Raw genomic sequence first — 18,362 nt, forward strand, 5'->3', positions numbered from 1 at the left:
TATCACTAAGTTTGGTTGTTTTTGAAATGGTTAGGATGTAGGGTCATGTGGAAATGGGAAAGATGTTCTTATTTTATTTTTTTGAGAAGAAAACACATTTTCATTTTCATAAAAGGGAATTTTTTCTTCATTTAATATAGAAAGATGGTGTCTCTAAAAGTGAGAAATGTATTCTAGTTACAGAGATGGCCAGTGGCACTCACTCTGTTTTAGAATAAACAGGCTTTTGCTACTTATCTTAAAAGCACTGACAGGGTTCCAAGAAATAATATGTCAATTTAGTATCCTTCCTCTCAGTTCTGTAGAATTTTTAAGAGTAATTTTAAACAATTTTAAAATAATTTCAAATAAATAATTTTAAATAAGCAAAGAAAGGTGTGTGGAGAGTCCATAATCAATCATGTAATTAAAATAATAAAATAGAAAAATTTGCATTGAACCTTTAAAAAATGTTCTGATCATGTTTTTTTCTATTCAATACCAGATGGAAAACAGCTTAAGTGAGGTAGGTGTTTACATATGTGAATCCCAAGGTTGCGGCTTTGAGCATTTCTTGCATGTAAAAAGGTGAAATTAGAGCTTGAAGTTCATTGATTTTTGATCTCATGATTTTTATGAAGAGGAAGAAAAGGAAAGGTATTTTTGAAACACTGCTGAACTTTTCTTAGGAGAAATGGTTTATTGTTTCCTTGGGCTAAGTGAAGTGTGTTGAGAATGAGAGAATGTTTTTGCAGTAGTTTGCCCTGGTGGTATGTTTATAGCACATTCTCCCTGGGGCCTGAGGTCTTCTTACTGAGATCATTTCATGAAACATTTAGCTATCTCTTCAGTTTTACTGACATTATTTTGAGGAGTTATGTTTGTTTTTATTCATAGCTTTTAAATTTTTGTTATGAAAAGTACACTATATAAATATTGATACTATAATGTGAAATGGGAAGAGATTTTTAAAAAGAAGTAATTTTCTCTATTCCTACTATATTTTTATATTGGGGGAAAGCTTAGAAAATGACTGTGCCTAGTAAATTTTAAGCCTGCTATTTATGCTTGCTAAATTCAAGAGTTTAATAGTTCAACAGTTCTGTTGAAGTTTTTCTGATTTTTTTAAGCACGTTCTTAGAGGCCTATCTCTATGCTTTCAGAAGATAATTTAAAGTTAGGTGTGCGCTTTCTTGGTATTTGGTCTGTGTGTTTCTTCTGGTGGTGTTTTGTGCAATAGCCTTTGCAGTCCTCAGTGCTGTAATTTGAGTAATGCATCATACCTGGATGCAGAGAATGGGTTCCCAAAGTGATTGATTGTCCTGCCTGCTTCAAACCAGACTGCTGGGATCTTGGCCCTGGCACTTACCTAATAGTCAGGCAGCTCTGTGGCTTTATATGCACAATGTGTCATGACAGTGGGTATTGTGAGGATTAGGTGGGATGGTCCACATAAAGCAATTACAACAGAACCTTGCTAGTACTAAGCTCTTGACATAGGTCAGCTAGACTCAAGCCAGGTATGTTAGTAGGAGAAGAGCAATGTAAAGGCATTTTCTTGCTTTATTTTCTCTAGACTTGAGTAACAGCAAACACATACATGATAAGCCATGGAGAGACAGGACTGTGTGTGGTACCTTGACTGGATTTGAGAGTTCTGTGTAAAAAGCAGACAGTGCCTAGGGCACTTCATGGACCATTTCTCTGAATCTTGAAGGTGCTTCTCCTTTATTTCAGGATCTTTCCACTGCAGTTCTCCTATTGTACCAGACCCCTTCCCTGCCTGCCCTGCCCTGCCCTACCCTGCCCTTCTTTCTTATCACTATTATTCCATGTTTTTGAAAACCTATTTCCAGATATGTTTTCTATCTATTTTTATATATGTAAATATTTAATTTTGATTAGGAGCCAGTGAAGTAGTTACATCTATAAATGGTTCAGCATTGCCCAGGCAGCTATAAGAATTTGGCTTAACAGAGGAATCTGAAGATCCTATTGACAAACTCTTGGTCCCTTTTAAAGCTTGTTGTGTCCTTATAGCTGAAATGGAAGGATATTTACAATGTGCTGTCTTTTCAGAAGACTAGAAAGCTAGGAGACAGAATGACAAAGGGCAAGACCATGGGGGAAGGCTTCAGTTTGAGTTTCAGTTTAAGGAAGTGATTAAACCCCATTAAGGCTTAGTTTCTCTATCTGTAAAATGGGAATAATTTCTGCCATATAAGGTTCCTCTGAGTATTTAAATAAGATAATAAATATGAAAAGAATAGTCCATATAACCACATCATCCCCACTCATTGTGTAGCCATTTTGGGGGGAGGTGGGCCATCATGACTGTAGCATCCATCATAATGCCAAAAACACTTATATAACAGGAGTTACCATGTGTCCAAAGGTGAGTTCATCCTCAGAGAGTCTGGGTGTTTCCCACTTATTCTGCCTTCTAGAGAAGGCTTCCAAGGTGAAGGTGGCTTGCTCTGATCTAGTCAGCAGCCCCCTCTACACTGCTTTCCTCTGGTTCTCTGCAAGTACTAGAAAAAGCCAGGCCCACTTGTTATCGAGACATTCAGAGTTTGTTGTAGCTGGTCTGTTGTTTAATGTCAGATGCCTTTGGGAAAGGGTGTAGCTTCTCTGCTCTTTGATGATGATAGAGGGTGATCTAATATTTAATGAATATATTCGCTTCCATATACTATTTTGCAAGAGTACAGAGTAAACAAAGGATATTTTTCTTCCTATTAATAGCTGTGTAATGATGCTTTCAAGCTTTCCATTTGTACGTGGGTTTTAATGTATCTACCAACGTGTTTCCTACAACAGATGGACAATATGCCCTTCATGGAATGCTAACTCTGATGATAAAGCTCACCTTATACTCCACCTTGAGAACTTGAAGTATTAGAGGAATTCTTGTTTATAAAAATGGTGTACTCCAGAAAAACAAATAGTGTTTTCCCTTGTTCTTATATAAGAGCAAGATACATTTACTTGATCTGGTTTGTCCTCACCTGGAGGAAGTATTCAGTGTTCTGCTATTTGATTGCACCTAGGATATAGCAAGATGGACTCTTCTAGATTTCCAGATGAGTTTGAATCAGTTTGCTGCCTTTGTTGTTGGCTGTGGGCATGCACCATGGCTCAGATGTGTTGGTCTTCTCTGTCTTTCATGTGATATTTGCTAAAAGTTGGCATGAATTAAGATTAGAAAGCAAATGTTACTGTCATTTGTGAAGTCAGCAATGCTAATGATAATGGAAGACCTTCCAATAACCGTAACTAGCTTTTCCCTTGAAAAAGATTTTGGAACCTAGACTGAGTGGCACCACCTGCTTATCTACTTAACTATGGTCAAGATGCCCATTGTCTGAGGCTAGTTTCTTTTTTGTGAGCCCCAAGGGTTCTGCAGAGACATTGTAGACTGAGCTGGTGTTGTCTCATGATGAAAGAGATTTGCTGTATTCACATTTTTACAGAAGAGGAAAATGCTATCAGCCTAAGTTGCCAGGTTTCCTCATGTTTTTCCTTTTGGTTGCTGCATCAAAATATTGTACTCCTAAACACTAAAATAACAAACCATACAAATAATTATTTTATATTTTATAATAAATATATAAATATAAATTATATTTATAAAAATAAAATTAAATGTCTTCTTTGGTTATTGTGCCAGGCATTGTGGGGATGAAAGAAAACATAGATCCTCCTATCAAGGTGTTGATATTCCCTGTGCTTCTGAGACTTGAATGTCTATTTCCTTTACCATATTAGGAAAATGTTCCTTCATTATTTTTTCAAATAGACTTCCAATTTCTTGCTCTTTGTCTTTTCTTTCTGGCACCCCTATGATGTGAATTTTGGAATGCTTGAAGTTGTTCAGAGGCTGCTTATGTTATCCATGTTTTTTTTATTCTTTTTTCTTCTTCTTGTTCTGATTGGTTGGTTTTTGCTTCTTTATGTTTCAAATCATTGATTTAATTCTCTGCTTCATCCACTCTACTGTTGTTTTCCTGTAAATTTTTCTTTATTTCAATTACTGAATCTTTTGTTTCTGATTGGATCTTTTTTATGATGCTGAGGTCCTCACTAAGTTCCTTGAGCATCCTTATAGCCACTGTTTTGAACTCTACATCTAATAGATTGCTTATCTCCATTTTGTTTAGCTCTTTTTCAGGAGTTTTGATCTATTCTTTCATTTGGGCCATGTTTGTTTGTCTCCTCATTTTGCCAGTCTCCCTGTGTTTGTTTCTATGTATTAGGTAGAGCTGCTATGACTCCTTGTTGTGGTAACATGGCCTAATGTAGTAAGTGTCCTGTAAAGTCCAGTGTCACAGTCTGCTCTATGACCCAAGCTGGGTACTTGAGTTTCGCCCTTTGTGTGGGCTCAGTACACCCTCCTCTTGTAGTAGAGACTTGATTGCTGTTGGCAAGTTAATGGGAGGGATTTACCCAGGCCAATCAGCTGCAAGGATTTGCTATGACCACTCACAACCACCCTCCACCCTCCATGGAGGATCAGCTGTGCAGGGGCAGAGTGACGGTGCTCTCTTGTGGTCTGTAGCTGTCTACTAGGTGCACAGGCTCTGGGGTTTCCTGAGTAATGTACCCCAAGGTCAACCCCAACCTGTGTTTTCCCCGGGGCCACTCTGCATGAGTTATAAAGCAATCTGAGATGGCTGCTACTTGTGCTGGGCTTGGAGATTTCCAGGGGAAGCCAAGCTGTGAATCTAGGCTGGCTGCTGCTAGCACTGGGCCTGGGGCTACTTAGCAAGAGGTATGGGGGCTGGGGACTCCTGAGGCCAGCTGTTGCTTATTTAAAAAGATATAGGAAGTTATTAAGCATGAACCAAGACCAGCCATTCATATGGAAAAGTCACTGTTAACAGGTTGGGTGTGACTGTAATTTGGGTTGGATGGAATATCAGAGGATCTCCAGGGTGGTGATAATGGCGTTAGCCAGGTTGATGGAGTCTCAAATGTGGCACCCACCTGCCGGGTCTGTGACTCTGTCAGGGGAGGGCACAGAAAAAGGACAACAGCCTCTGTCCACCTTTCCTTCTAAGAGAAAGCTGTCCCCCAGTACTTACCCTGATGCCCGACACTTCAGTTCCTCCCTCTATGCCACTGGTGCCTTTCAAACTGTTACCCTAGTACTGGAGCTTAGAGGGAGTGAGCCTAAGTCCATGTGTGGGTTCTTTAAGAGGAACTGCTTGGGACTTCAGAAGTTTGTTCCATCAACTCAAATTATGCTGGTTTTTTTTCAGCCAGAAATTATGGTGGCTTATCTTCCTGGCACTGGAACCCTGGGCTGGGGGGTGTGACACCAGGTGGAGATTCCTTGCTCTTGAGATATACCTCCTGAATTTTTTCCCCCCACATGGATCTCAGACCAGCCCATTCTGTATCTCCACCCCTCCTACCAGTCTGGATGGATGTGGTTTCTTTAATTCAAATTTGTCAGACTTTCATTCAACTCTATTTCTGATGGTTCTGAGTAATGGTTGTTCTATATTTTAGTTGTAATTTTGATGTGGTTGTGTGAGGAGTATAGCCATGTCTACCTATGCTACCATCTGGACTAGAAGTCCAATTTTATTACTTTTGTTTATTTTTTTACTTCTCTTCTTAAAGAAGTCTCTTTAACATTTCTTGTAATACTGGTTTGGTGGTGATGAACTTTTTTAGCTATTTTTTCCTCCTGGAAAACTCTTTATCTCTTCTTCAGTTTTCACAGAGAATTTTTGGGTAGAATAGTATTGGTTTTAGGCCTTTGGTTTTCATCAATTTGAATATTTCATACCATTCTTTTCTGAACTTAAAAGTTTCTGTTGAGAAATCAGCTGACAGTCTTATAGGAGCTCCCTTGTAGGAACTGTTTTACTTTTGCTATTTTTAAGATTCTCTGTTTGTCTTTAACCTTTGGCATTTTTATTATGATGAATCTTGGTGTGGGTGTCTTTGGATTCATCTTGTTTCAGACACTCAGAACTTTCTGGACTTTTAAGTGTATTTTTTTCCATGTTTGGTAAGTTTTCAGTTATTATTTCTTCAAAAAGTTCTCAATCTCTTGCTTTCTCTTTTGTCCTGTGATATGAATGTTGTTATACTTGATGTTGTCCCACAGGTTCCTTAAACTATACTAATTTTTTTAATTGTTGAATTTTGATTTTTAATAAATGAAAGTAAAAGTTACATGCCAGTGAACCAAAACTAGGATTTTTGTTTTAAAAATCGTAATCTTGTTACTTTTTAAATATTAAATTTATTGGGATGAGTCCTCATTTTTTATTCTTTTTTCCTTTCGCTGTTCCAATTGAATGTTTTCCCCTAACTTGTTTTCCAGATGACTCATTAAATCCTCTGCTTCATCTCATCTCTTATTGACTTCCTCTAATGTTTTTTTTTAAATTTCAGCATTATATTCTTTGTTTCTGACTGGTTCTTTCTTATGTTCACTATATTTTGATTGAGGTCCTCACTGAGTTTATCTATTCATCCTCTAACTTCCTCAAACATTCTTCTATCCAGTGCTTTGAACTCTACATTTGGCCTCTATTTCACTTAGTTCATTTGGGAGGTTTTGTTTTATTATTTCATTTGGAACATCATTATTTGTCTCTTTCTTCTTATTTTTACTACTCTGTTTGTTTCTATGTATAAGGTAGATCTTCTATGTCTTCCAGTCTTGGCAGGGTGGCCTTATGTTGTAGGTGTCCTGTATAGTTTCAGTGGCACATTCTCTCTGATCACTTGAATTAGGTGCTCCTTGAATGTGCTTTGTGGGTTGTGTGTGCCCTTCTGTTGTAGTTGAGCCTTGATTGCTCTTGTCAAGTCAGTGGGTACAATTGACCCTCAGACTCACTGGTTGTGAGGATTATCCGTGACCACAGCATATGAGCTATTATGTGGGGGCTGACCTCACATACTGGTTTTGCCCCAGTAGTTTATGGTTCCCCACAAGGCTACTCTTTACGTGTGCCACTCAAGAACTCTTCAGGTAGTATTTTACTGCTATTTTCTGAAGCCAGCCAATGGGTGTGTTGGTTCTGGGGTTCTTGGGAAGGGTTCCAGTGCAGGCCAATGCCAGATGCTGCCTGTGGCCATCCAAGGCTACCTGTTAGGAATTACAATGTGACTCATTACTTGTGCTTGGCTTGGTCATGTGGGATAGGCCACACTACAAACTGGTCCTGGCTGCCACCAGTACAGGGCTTGGAACAGGTAAGCAGAAGGCCCAAGGTACCTGGACACCTACCACCTGCCACCTTCCCATAAGGGTCAGTTGGAGAAAGAGCATTCGGCAGTATGTGCATTGGATGACATATAGTCTCAGGTAGTTACCCGGTGGGGCCAGTGCTGTTCATTAGGTGAATGCAGATTCAGATTTGGTAGCAGTGCTGAGCTTGACTCCACTCAGCAGAAGTCTCAGTGTATATTGAGGCCAGCCACCACTTGCTCATGTCCTGTGGACCTTTGTAGTGAAACAGGGACTCAGGGAGTCATCAGCGTTGAGCTAGTAGAGTTCACCACAGTAATGTAGATTCATATTTGGTTATGTGGAAAGATGCTTCAATACAGGGACAATGGCAGCCATCCTTCTGGCCCTTGCCTTGAAGTCATACAACTCAGTTTCTCTGTGTGTGTGTCTCACATTCCCTAAGCTGCTGTTTCTCTGCTAGAGCGCAGGATGAGTGCCTGTGAGTCTCAGCCTTTGAACTGGCTCTTTGAGAGTCCACCTGCATTTCCAGTAGCTGTATCACCAAGACAGACTAAATCCTTGATGATTTTCACAGCCAGATGTTTTTATGGTCTCTTATCCTGGTACTGGTGCTCTGGGCTGGGGAGCTTGGTTTGGGCAGGGACCCCTTGCTCTTCAGGGAGTACCTCTGCATCTGGGTTATCTCTCCTGATTCTCAATTGCCAGATGTGGTATGGGTCCAGTCCATTTCGTGTGTTTGCCCCTATTGCTAGTCTCTACATGGCTTCTTTTTTATCATTAGTTATAGGAGTTTTGTTCAGCTAGTCTTCAGGTGATTCTCCAGGTTAACAAAAACCTATCCACAAGAAAGCTTCAGAAAGACCAGACCTTTTTTTCTACAATTGTTTTAGTAAACATTAACAGTTATTCTCTAATATTATAAAAATCCTGTTAGAGTTTGTATTTTTCCAATTGCCTTATAAGTGTGTGTTTTGTTTTGTTCTGTTTACAGTTTGTTTGAACCAGGATCCAAAGAAGCTCCCAGCATTGCTCCAAATGGACTGATACTACCCTAAGAATTTTTTACTCTATAGCCTCCCTCCCCCCACTACTTCCTGTAATTTTTGGTGGAAGGGTCTGGATTGTTTATTCTATATATATTCTATACTTTGAATTTTGCTTAGTGTCTTCTCATGAAGTTATTGAATGTGTTTCTCTGTACCTTATAATTCCTGTCAGTTGGTAGTTAGGTCTAGAGGTTTTGGAGGAGATTCAGGTTTGAAAGATGTGTGTATAAAGTGACTCCATAGATGTTGTTGTCTTCCATCAGGAGGCACATCCTGTCTGGCTGTCTTCCTTTTATGTGATTATCATCAGTCATCGAGGTTAAAAAAATAGCCATAAGCAAATTCTGTCCTTTTTTTCTCCATTCATTAGTGGGGATACGTCTATAAAGAGAAATTCCTCATCAACTCTGTGATTATCATGAAGTAGATAATCACCTTTCAGAGGTAACCAGTAAGATTTCCTTCATGTGTCATTATGAACTTATGAATTAATATACATTTGGAACCTTTTTGGAAATCCCCTCTGTGTGATTGGGTGACCAACTCCCAGGTCTTATTCAGGATTTTCTGATTCTCACTGGCCTTTTTAACTTCAAAGTGGTGAAACTTCGGGAGTGCAGGGTTTGACCCCATATCAGGGTCCCACAGCATCTAGGAGTCTCATGAACTCACTCCCTTATACCTGCTCATTACTTTACCTGGTTGATCCTTATCCTCCCATGTACTCTCAGCTTCCTCCTTTCCCTTGTCATCACCTGTCTACCTCTGACTTCATGAAATGCCTTCTTACAGCCCTGTGTCTCTAAGCCCACTGCCTTCTGCTGTATCACCTTGCAGACTCTAAGGCTCCTCTCTGTTCTCCAGCTTCTTCAGCTCCTCTCAGTTGATAACAGGCAAGGCACCATGGCTGGGTGTGGTCTCCACTGGAGCAGGGCCCTCAGCTCACCTGAGAATCCTTGAATTTCTTTGGTTGAGAGTTCTCTCCTGCTTTCCTCTACACTTGTCAGGACCTTCCCTGCTTCCTCTGCTTGTCCTGCTCCTTTTCCAGCCCCTTTCCTCCTAGTGCCAACCTTCTTCCTGTTGCATTGGAAAGAGAGCCCCCTGACAGTTCCCTCTTTATCTCCTTCATCCTAACCACTGCTCTCTCCTCACTGCTTTTTCTGGGTCACTTATTCATTGCCAAATCCAGTGGATTTTTTCCCATTTCTTATTTTACTAGTCTGTTCTCTATAGTTCATAAGGTTGACCATGCCCTTTCTGAGATTCTCTGTTCCCTTGGGGTTACAGGCTTTGTGTAGCTAACAGGTCTTTTGTACACCTCCATCTGCCCCCCAGGTGCCACCCATGGCCCATAGTTCCCACTCTTTGCACTTGCCTGGGAAATTCCAGATGCCATACAGCTTCAAAACCATGCCCACATTCTCATCTCCAGCCTAGACTAATATATCCAACTGTTTTTAAGTCCTCTTCCAAGCTTTTCAAATTCTGAGTATCCAAAGATGAACCAGTTATGTCTGTTGCCATCCCTAGACCAGTTTTTCCTTTGGTATTTTCTTAGTGTTTTGACCATCTGTTAGTTATAGCAAATTGGTTACCCTTCCTGACCCCCTCTCCATATCCAGAAAGAATTTACCTGACTTGGAGCCCTGTAGTGACTTGTGATCCTCTTAAGGTGTTGTCTGCTCTGCTTGATCATTACATATGTACAAGCATTATTCCCAGTAGATATTAAGCTCTTTGAAGACAGGGGCTGTGCTTACTTCTTTGGAAGCCCTCACACTCCTAATATAGCATGTGCATATGGATACTTGACAAGTATTTATTGGATTGAAAACCATTTATCTTTCCTCTACTACTTCCCAGCATGTTGTAAGCATACCCTTCAATTGAACAGTGCCTGTAAAGGTTTCTGCTGTAGCCATAGTGCCTATTGTAGTGCATGGCATATATGGCATATGTTGCATGGCCCTGTATTTGCTGAGTGAATGGATGGGTCTGATTCTTTTAGAAAACTCAAGTCTGACCAGAGGATGAAAAAATTTTTGTTTTTCATGGTCTAATGCCCTGCTACTGGAACTGGAGGGTGGCCAATACATACACAATCTTTGTAGCCTGCCTGATAGGGCACAGAAAAAGATGAAATAAAGGTCTATATCCCTAAATTTTCTTTCATTACTATTTATATTTGGTTACCATGAACACTCAAATTAACCAGAGTATAAGTCTGTTCTAGTGTGTGATAGATTTTTACTGTGTTTTACTGTGGTCAAGGTTTCCCAGTACAGCAGCCCCTGAGAGACAAACCTTTGACTTCTGAACATCCATGTATTAATGAAGGGCTGGTTCATACTGAGCCCAGAAGAAATGTGAAATGATTCTTGCCAGGCCTTAAAGTGCTAGTGTGTGAGTGTGTCTTTGTTGTGAGTATGTGTGTATGAGCATGCAAATGTGTCTGAGTGTAGGTGTGATGTATAGATTCATTTACCTTGATTAGTCCTACCAGGATGGGCCCTCATTTTATGCCAATGTATCTCTGACACCCTGGGTTTCATATTGCTACTGAGAGGCCATATTTTTCAGGGGGGTCCACAATGTTATAAATAACATTATAAACTGTGATTAGGTTTCCAGGCAGGTCCTACAATTTGTTCAAACTACAAAGTACAGTATCAGGACCTGCACTTCAATTCTGGAGTCAGCACATATTGACTATGGCTTTAGACACATTGTTTAACCTCTTCATGACTTGATTTTCATATTTGTAAAATGAAGGTGATGATATTGTTATCTCTCTCAAAGGGTTGTTCTGAGGATTTAATAAAATAGTTCAGATAAAGCAATTAGTGTAATGCCTTATTTGTAGTAAGTGCTCAATAAATAATATTACATTTTCAGCTCTGTTTCTCTATTTGCTAACTTTTAAAATTTATTTTGAAACAATTTTCAAACTTTTACTATAAAGGTAAGAAATGTATCCTTTTAATCATTCTGTCTTTATGTATTTACAATTTTAATTTTTCTGAACCAATTCAGAATAAGTTGTAGACATCGTGTCTCTTTACTTCAAAATACTCCAAAGTGTATTTCTTAAGAAAAGACATTCTCTTCCACAACTATATAGTTACCGAAACCCAAAAAATGTGATGTCATTGACACACTGCTTGTTATAATAGAGAATCCACAATAAACTCTTGTCAGTTACCTCAGTCATGCCTTTCATAGCAATTGTTTGTGTTTCTCAGCAAAGGCTCAGTGGAGAAATAGTAGGAATACTGCTGGGGAGGAGGCTGTGCTAGGAGACCTCTCAGATCTCTCCAACTCTTAACCTGTTACACAACATGTTGAATGTTCAAGAACAGGAGCACCCACCAGGAGCTAACCAGCCTAAGTTTTTTTTTAATACACTCATGTTTCCTTTGTATCTCATCATCCCTTATTCAAAGATGAAGTGGTAATACTGCTCCCTTTCTCTGATGACCAGTGGGTGCAAGGAAATTATCTAAGTGCTGTTGTTTTTAAGGTAGGGATAAAGTAGGCAGAATGCTGCCATTTGTTGAGTACTAGCTGTTTGTATGCATCATCTTATTTATCTCTCAAAACCATCTTAGGAAGTTTTCATAAAAACAGTGTTCAGAAAAGTTAGGTAATTCATTTAGGGTCACACAGCTAAAACATGTTGCAGTTGGGAATTGAACTCAGGCTGTGGTTTTGCATTTTTTTTCTGGATGTTTGGATATTTTTCAAGTATGGTAGGGATATACTTATCAGTTTTCAAGGGTTTATAGAGGTGTTGGGAGTGTGGAGATAAAAAAACAATCTGCTATTAAGAAACACAGATGATAATCTTGGTTTCATTCTGGATTTTCAAATAGATTACAGAAATTAACCCAGGAGCTCCATTGTGTCAGGGGTCATTAGTCTTCTTGAGTTCCTTTGGGTTTCCTCTACTTACTGATTAATTAATCCCTTCTTTAATTCCACAAGGACTGTGCACTAGTTATGTGACCTAGAGGGAGTCAGTTCCTCTTTCAGTTTTACTTTCCACATCAAGAGGATGAATATGATGACATCTGACATGAGAGATTGTGGGGCTCAATCTTGGCAGGACTCAGTGAACAGAATGACTTTACTTCTGCTATTACTTACTCCTTTTACCTACTATGAATACCAAGAGTTGTTCTTGGCCAGAAGTGGACTTTTAGCCACAGATAACTAATTCCCCACTGGGTCTTTTAGTTTTTAAATATTTCATTATTTATGCTATTATAGTTGTCCCAATTTTTGCCCTTTGTCCTCCCTCCACACAGTCCATCCCCCACTCCCATAGCAATCCCCACACCCTCATCCATGCCAACAGATCATTCATATATGTTCTTTGTCTAATCCCTTTACCTTCTTTCAATCAGTCCCCACATCCCCCTTCTCTTCTTTCATCTGTCAGTCTAATCTATGATTCTAAACTTCTGGTTTTATTTTGCTAATTGGTTAATATTCTTCATTAGATTCCTCTTATAAGTGAGATTGTATGGTATTTGCTTTTCACTGACTTATTCCACTTAACATAATAGCCTCCAGTTCTTTCCATGCTATTGCAAAAGCTAAGAATCCCTTCTTTTTTACTGCTGTGTATAATTCTGTTGTGTAAATGTACTAGTTTTTAGATTTTTCTAAATTTTCATTGTTGTTCAATTATAGTTTTCCCTATTTTTTGCCATTACTCTCCCCTGCCTTACCCACCTCACACTTCCAACATTCGGTCCTCCCCACTGCATTGTCTTTGTCCACTGGTCTTTTTTTAAAAATATATATTTTATTGATTAGGCTATTACAGTTGTCCCATTTCCCTCCCTTCATTCCCTTCCACCCTGCACACCCTCTCCCACCCACATTCCCCTCCTTTAGTTCATGTCCATGTGTCATAAGTTCTTTATCTTCTACATTTAACATACTATTCTCACCCTCCCCCTGTCTATTTTCTACCTACCATCTGTGCTACTTATTCTCTGTACCTTTTCCCCCTCTATCCTCCTCCCACTCCCCTGTGAGCTCCATTTCTGTGGTTCCGTTCCTGTTCTAGTTGATTGCTTAGTGTGTTTTTGTTTTTGTTTTAGGTGTGGTTGTTAATAATTGTGAGTTTGCTGTCATTTGACTGTACATGTTTTTTTTTTACCTTCTTTTTCTTAGATTAAGTCCCTTTAACATTTCATAAAATAAGGGCTTGGTGATGATGAACTCCTTGAACTTGACCTTATCTGAAAAGCACTTTATCTGCCCTTCCATGCTAAATGAAAGCTTTGCTGGATAGAGCAATCTTGGATGTAGGTCCTTGCCTTTCATGACTTGGAATACTTCTTTCCAGCCCCTTCTTGACTGTAAGGTCTCTTTTGAGAAATCAACTGACAATCTCATGGGAACTCCTTTGTAGGTTACTGTCTCCTTGTCCCTTTCTGCTTCTAGGATTCTCTTCTTCATTTTTATATTGGCTAATGTTAATTATGATGTGCCTTGGTGTGTTCCTTTTTGGGTCCAACTTCTTTGAGACTCTCTGAGCTTCCTGGATTTCCTGGGAGTCTCTTTCCTTTGCCAGAATGGGGAAGTTCTCCTTTATTATTTGTTGAAATAACTTTTCCACTGGTTGCTCTTCCTCTTCTCCTTCTGGTACCCCTATAATTCAGATGTTGGGACATTTAAAAATGTCCTGGAGGTGTCTAAGCCTCTCCTCATTTTTTTCTGAATTCTTATTTCTTCATTCTTTTCTGATTGTATGTTTTTTTCTTCCTTCTGGTCCACTCCATTGATGTGAGACCAGCTTTTATTCCATCATTGTTGGTTCCCTGTGCATTTTCCTTCATTTCACTTATTGTAGCCTTCATTTTTTTCATCTAATTTTCGACAAAAATCAACCAATTCTGTGAGCATCCTGATCAGTGTTTTGAACTGTGCATCTGATAGGTTGGCTATCTCTTGGTCACTTAAAAAAATTGGTGCAGGGCTTTCGATTCTGTTTGAGCCATCTTTTTTTTTTCCTTTGGTCTGGTTGCACCTGTTACATAAGTATGAGAGGCAGAGCCTTAGGTGTTCACTAGGGCGGGGCACCCCAGTCTCTGGGTTGGGACGTTTATGTGGGGGCAGGGTCTGAGAGGGAGTGGTGGCACTCGTTCCGCTCTCTGTGGGACCTCAGACCCTTCCACTGCTTCCCCTGAGCAAACTGGGCCCCTCTGGTGCCAATTCCCATGTGGGTGGGCTTGTGCATGCCGTGGGACTTTCCAAGGACCTCTCTTGTGAGGCTGGGAGTCTCTCCATGCACCTCAACCACAACAGGTGTTTTCAATCAGTGCCCCAAGGCTCTATTCCCCAGTGATGGGATCCTGGGTTGTGTGCAGTGCCTTGCTTCACAATTGCCGCCTCACTGGGTCTGCTGGTTGCCACTCCTCAGCCAGGATCTGCCAGCTGCTGCTTGCATGCTCAGGGTCCACCCGCTGTGGTCTTGCAAGCCCCGGATGCCTTACACGCCCAGTCACAACGCTCTCTGCTCTCCAAGAAGCGACCTGAGTCCTGCTGCCCTACTCCGCCCCTCCTACAGGTCTGGATGAACATGTCTATTTTAATTTCTTGGTTGTCTGACTTCCATTCAGATCAATTTTCTTTCAGTTCTGCTTGTTATTCTGTTTCTAAATTGTTGTTGTCTCTATTTTGGTTGTGCGAGGAGGCACAGTGTGTCTACCTATGCCTCCATCTTGGCCAGAAGTCTCCCATAGGTCTTTTTATACGTGTTTCTAGTCTTTACTCCTCACCTTCATTCCGTTATCCCCCTCCCCCACCCCTTCTGGTCACTGTCAGTTTGTTCTTTATTTCTGTGTCTCTGGTTCTATTTTGCTTGCTTGTTTTTTGTTCATTAGATTCCACTTATAGATGAGCTCATATGGTATTTGTCTTTTACTGTCTGGCTCATTTCACTTAGCATAATACTTTCCAGTTCTATCCATGCTGTCATGAAGGGTAGGAGTTTTTCTTTTCTTTATGTTGCATAGTATTCCATCCATTCCTTTACTGATGGGTACTTAGATTGTTTCTAGCACTTGGCTAATATAACTACCAATGCTATGAACATTGGGGTCCATAGGTTCTTTTGAACTGGTGTTTCAGGATTCTTAGAGTATAATCCCAGCAGTGGAACTGCTGGGTCAAAAGGCAGTTCCATTTTTAGTTGTTTGAGGAAATTCCGTACTGTTTTCCGCAGTGGCTGCACCAGTCTGCATTACCACCAAGAGTGTAAAAGTGTTCCCCTTTTTCCACATCCTTGCAAGCACTTGTTGTTTGTTGATTTATTGATGATAGCCCTTCTAACAGGTGTGAGATGATATCACATTGTGATTTTAATTTGCATTTCTGTGATGGTTAGTGGTGTTGAGCATCATCTTTTCATATGTCTCTGGGGCCTCTGTATGTTCTCCTTGGAGAAGTGTCTATTCAGGTCCTTTGCCCATTTTTTAAATTGGATTGTTTATCTTCCTGGTGTCGAGTAGTGTGAGTTCTTTATATATTTTTGAGATCAAGTCCTCGTCTGAGGTATCATTGGCAAATATATTTTCCCATATGGTTGATTCCCTTTTCATTTTCCTGATGTTTTTATAGCTGTGCAAAATCTGTCTAATTTAATACAGTTCCATTTGTTTATTCCTGTCTTTATATCCCTTGCTTTAGGGGATGCAAAAATATTGGTGAGTGGAATATCTGAAGTTTTCCTGCCTGTGTTCTCCTCTAGGACTTCTATGATGTCATACCTTATATTTAAGTCTTTTATCCATCTTGAGTTTATTTTTGCATGTGTTGTAAGTTGGTGGTTGAGTGTCATTTTTTTTTTTCATGTAGCTATGCAGCTCTCCCAACATCTTTGTTGAAGAGGCTATTTTTACTCCATTTTATGCCTCTGTCCTCTTTGTCAAATTTTAATTGACCATAGAGACATAGGTTTATTTCTGAACTCTGTATTCTTTTCCATTGATCTATGTGTCTGTTCTTATCCCAGTACCAGACTGTTTTGATTACAGTGATCTTGTTATACAGTTTCATATCAGGTATCGTGATCCCTCCTACTTTGTTCTTCTGTCTCAAAATGGATGAAGCTACTCAAGGTTGTTCATGGTTCCATATAAATTTTTGAAATGTTTGTTCTATGTCTGTGGAATAGGTCATTGGTATTTTAATAGGGATTGTGTTGAATCTATAAATTGGTTTGGGTAGTATGGACATTTTGATGATGTTAATTCTTTTAATGAATGAACACAATAAATGGTTGCCTTTGTTTGTGTCTTCCTTAATTTCTTTCTTCAGTATTGTGTAGTTTTCTGAGTGCAGATTTTTTACCTCCATGGTAGGTTTATTCCTAGGTACTTTACTTTTCCTGTTGATATAGCAAATGGTTTTTTTTTTTTCCTGATTTCTGTTTCTGGTATTTTGTTGTTCAGGTACAAAAGTGCCTTTGTTTTCTGAATATTTACTTTGTATCCTGCTGTTTTTCCAAATTTGCTTATTAGGTCAAGTAGTTTTTTGGTGGAGTCTATAGGATTTTCTAGGTACACTATCATGTCATCTGCAAACAATGACAGTTTTCCTTCCTCCTTTCCAATTGCATGCCTTTAATTTGTTTTTCTTGTCTGATTGCTGTGGCTAGGACTTGCAATACTATGTGGAATAGAAGTGGTGAAAGTGGACATCCTTGTGTCATTCCTAATCTTAGTGGGAAAACTTTTAGTTTTTGTCCATTGAGTATGATGTTGGCTGTAGGTCTCTTGCATATGGCCTTTATCTTGAAGTATGGTCCCTCTAATTCCACTTTGTTGAGTATTTTTATCATAAATGGGAACTGTATCTTATTGAATTCTTTTTTTACATCTATTGATATGATCATGTGATTTTTGTTTTTTCTTTTGTTTATGTGATGTATTGTACTTATTGATTTGTGAATATTGGGCCATCCTTGCATCCCTGTGATGAATCCCACTTGATCATGGTGTGTGATCTCTTTAATGTATTGCTGAATGGGGTTTGCCAATATTTTGTTGAGGATTTTAGCATGTATGATCATCTGTGATATTGGCCTGTAGTTTTCTTTCTTTGTTGTGTCTTTATCTGGTTTTGGGATTCAGAAGAAGCTGGCCTCCTAAAAAGAGTTTGGGAGTCTTCCCTCTTCTTGGATTTCTGGGATAGTCTGAAAAGGATAGGGTTTATCTCTCCCTTAAACGTTTTGTAAAATTCTCCTGTGAAACTCTCTTATCCAGGGCTTTTCTGTGCCAGGAGTTTGTTAATTACTGCTTCAATTTCACTAGCTGTTATTTGTTCAGGCTTTCTGATTCTTCTTGATTCAGTTTTGGAAGATTGTATGTTTCCAAAAATTTGTCTATTTCACCCAGGTTTTCAAATTTCTTGGCAAAGGGTTGTTCATAGTAATTTGTTACAATCCTTTGTATTTCTGTCCTCAGTTATGATATCTCCTCTTTCATTTCTGAATTTATTTATTTGGGACTGCTCTCTTTTTTTCTTGATAACTCTGGTTAAAGGCTTGTTGATTTTTTTAAATCTTTTCAAAGACCAACTCCTGGATTTACTGATCCTTTGAATTGGTTTTTTGATCTCTATGTCACTTAATTCTGCTCTGATCTTGAGTATTTCCTTCCTTCTACTTGCTCTGGGCTTTGTTTGTTATTGTTCCTGCAGTTCTTGTAGATGTAGGGTTAGATTGTTTATGTGAGGTGTTTTATCTTTTTTAGGTAGGCATGTATTGCTATGAACTTCCCTCTCAGTGTTGCCTTCATGTGTCCTATAGGTTCTAGGCTGTTGTGTGTTCATTTTCATTCATTTCCAGAAACTTTTTGATTTCTTCCTGGATCTCATTATTAGGCTATTCATTGTTAAATAGCATGCTGTTCAGTCTCCATGAATTTGAATGTTTTTGAGTTTTTTCCTGGAGGTTGGTTCTCATTTCAAGCCCTTGTGGTCCAAGAAAATGCTTGATTTGATTTCAATTTTCTTGAATTTGTTGAGGCTTATTGTGTGCCCTACCATGTGGTCTATCTTTGAAAATGTTCTGTGTGCATTTGAAAAGAATGTGTATTTTCCTT

General features: G+C 39.3%; 1 protein-coding gene across 7 annotated transcripts in view; it reads left to right on the forward strand.

Moving 5' to 3' along the window:
• Positions 1–18,362, forward strand: part of LDLRAD4 (low density lipoprotein receptor class A domain containing 4) — a 621,642-nt gene that overhangs the window by 280,050 nt on the left and 323,230 nt on the right. The gene's annotated exons all lie outside the window — the stretch shown is intronic.

This window comes from Phyllostomus discolor, chromosome 9 (assembly GCF_004126475.2).
Source record: "Phyllostomus discolor isolate MPI-MPIP mPhyDis1 chromosome 9, mPhyDis1.pri.v3, whole genome shotgun sequence".
Classification (NCBI taxonomy): Eukaryota; Metazoa; Chordata; class Mammalia; order Chiroptera; family Phyllostomidae; genus Phyllostomus; species Phyllostomus discolor.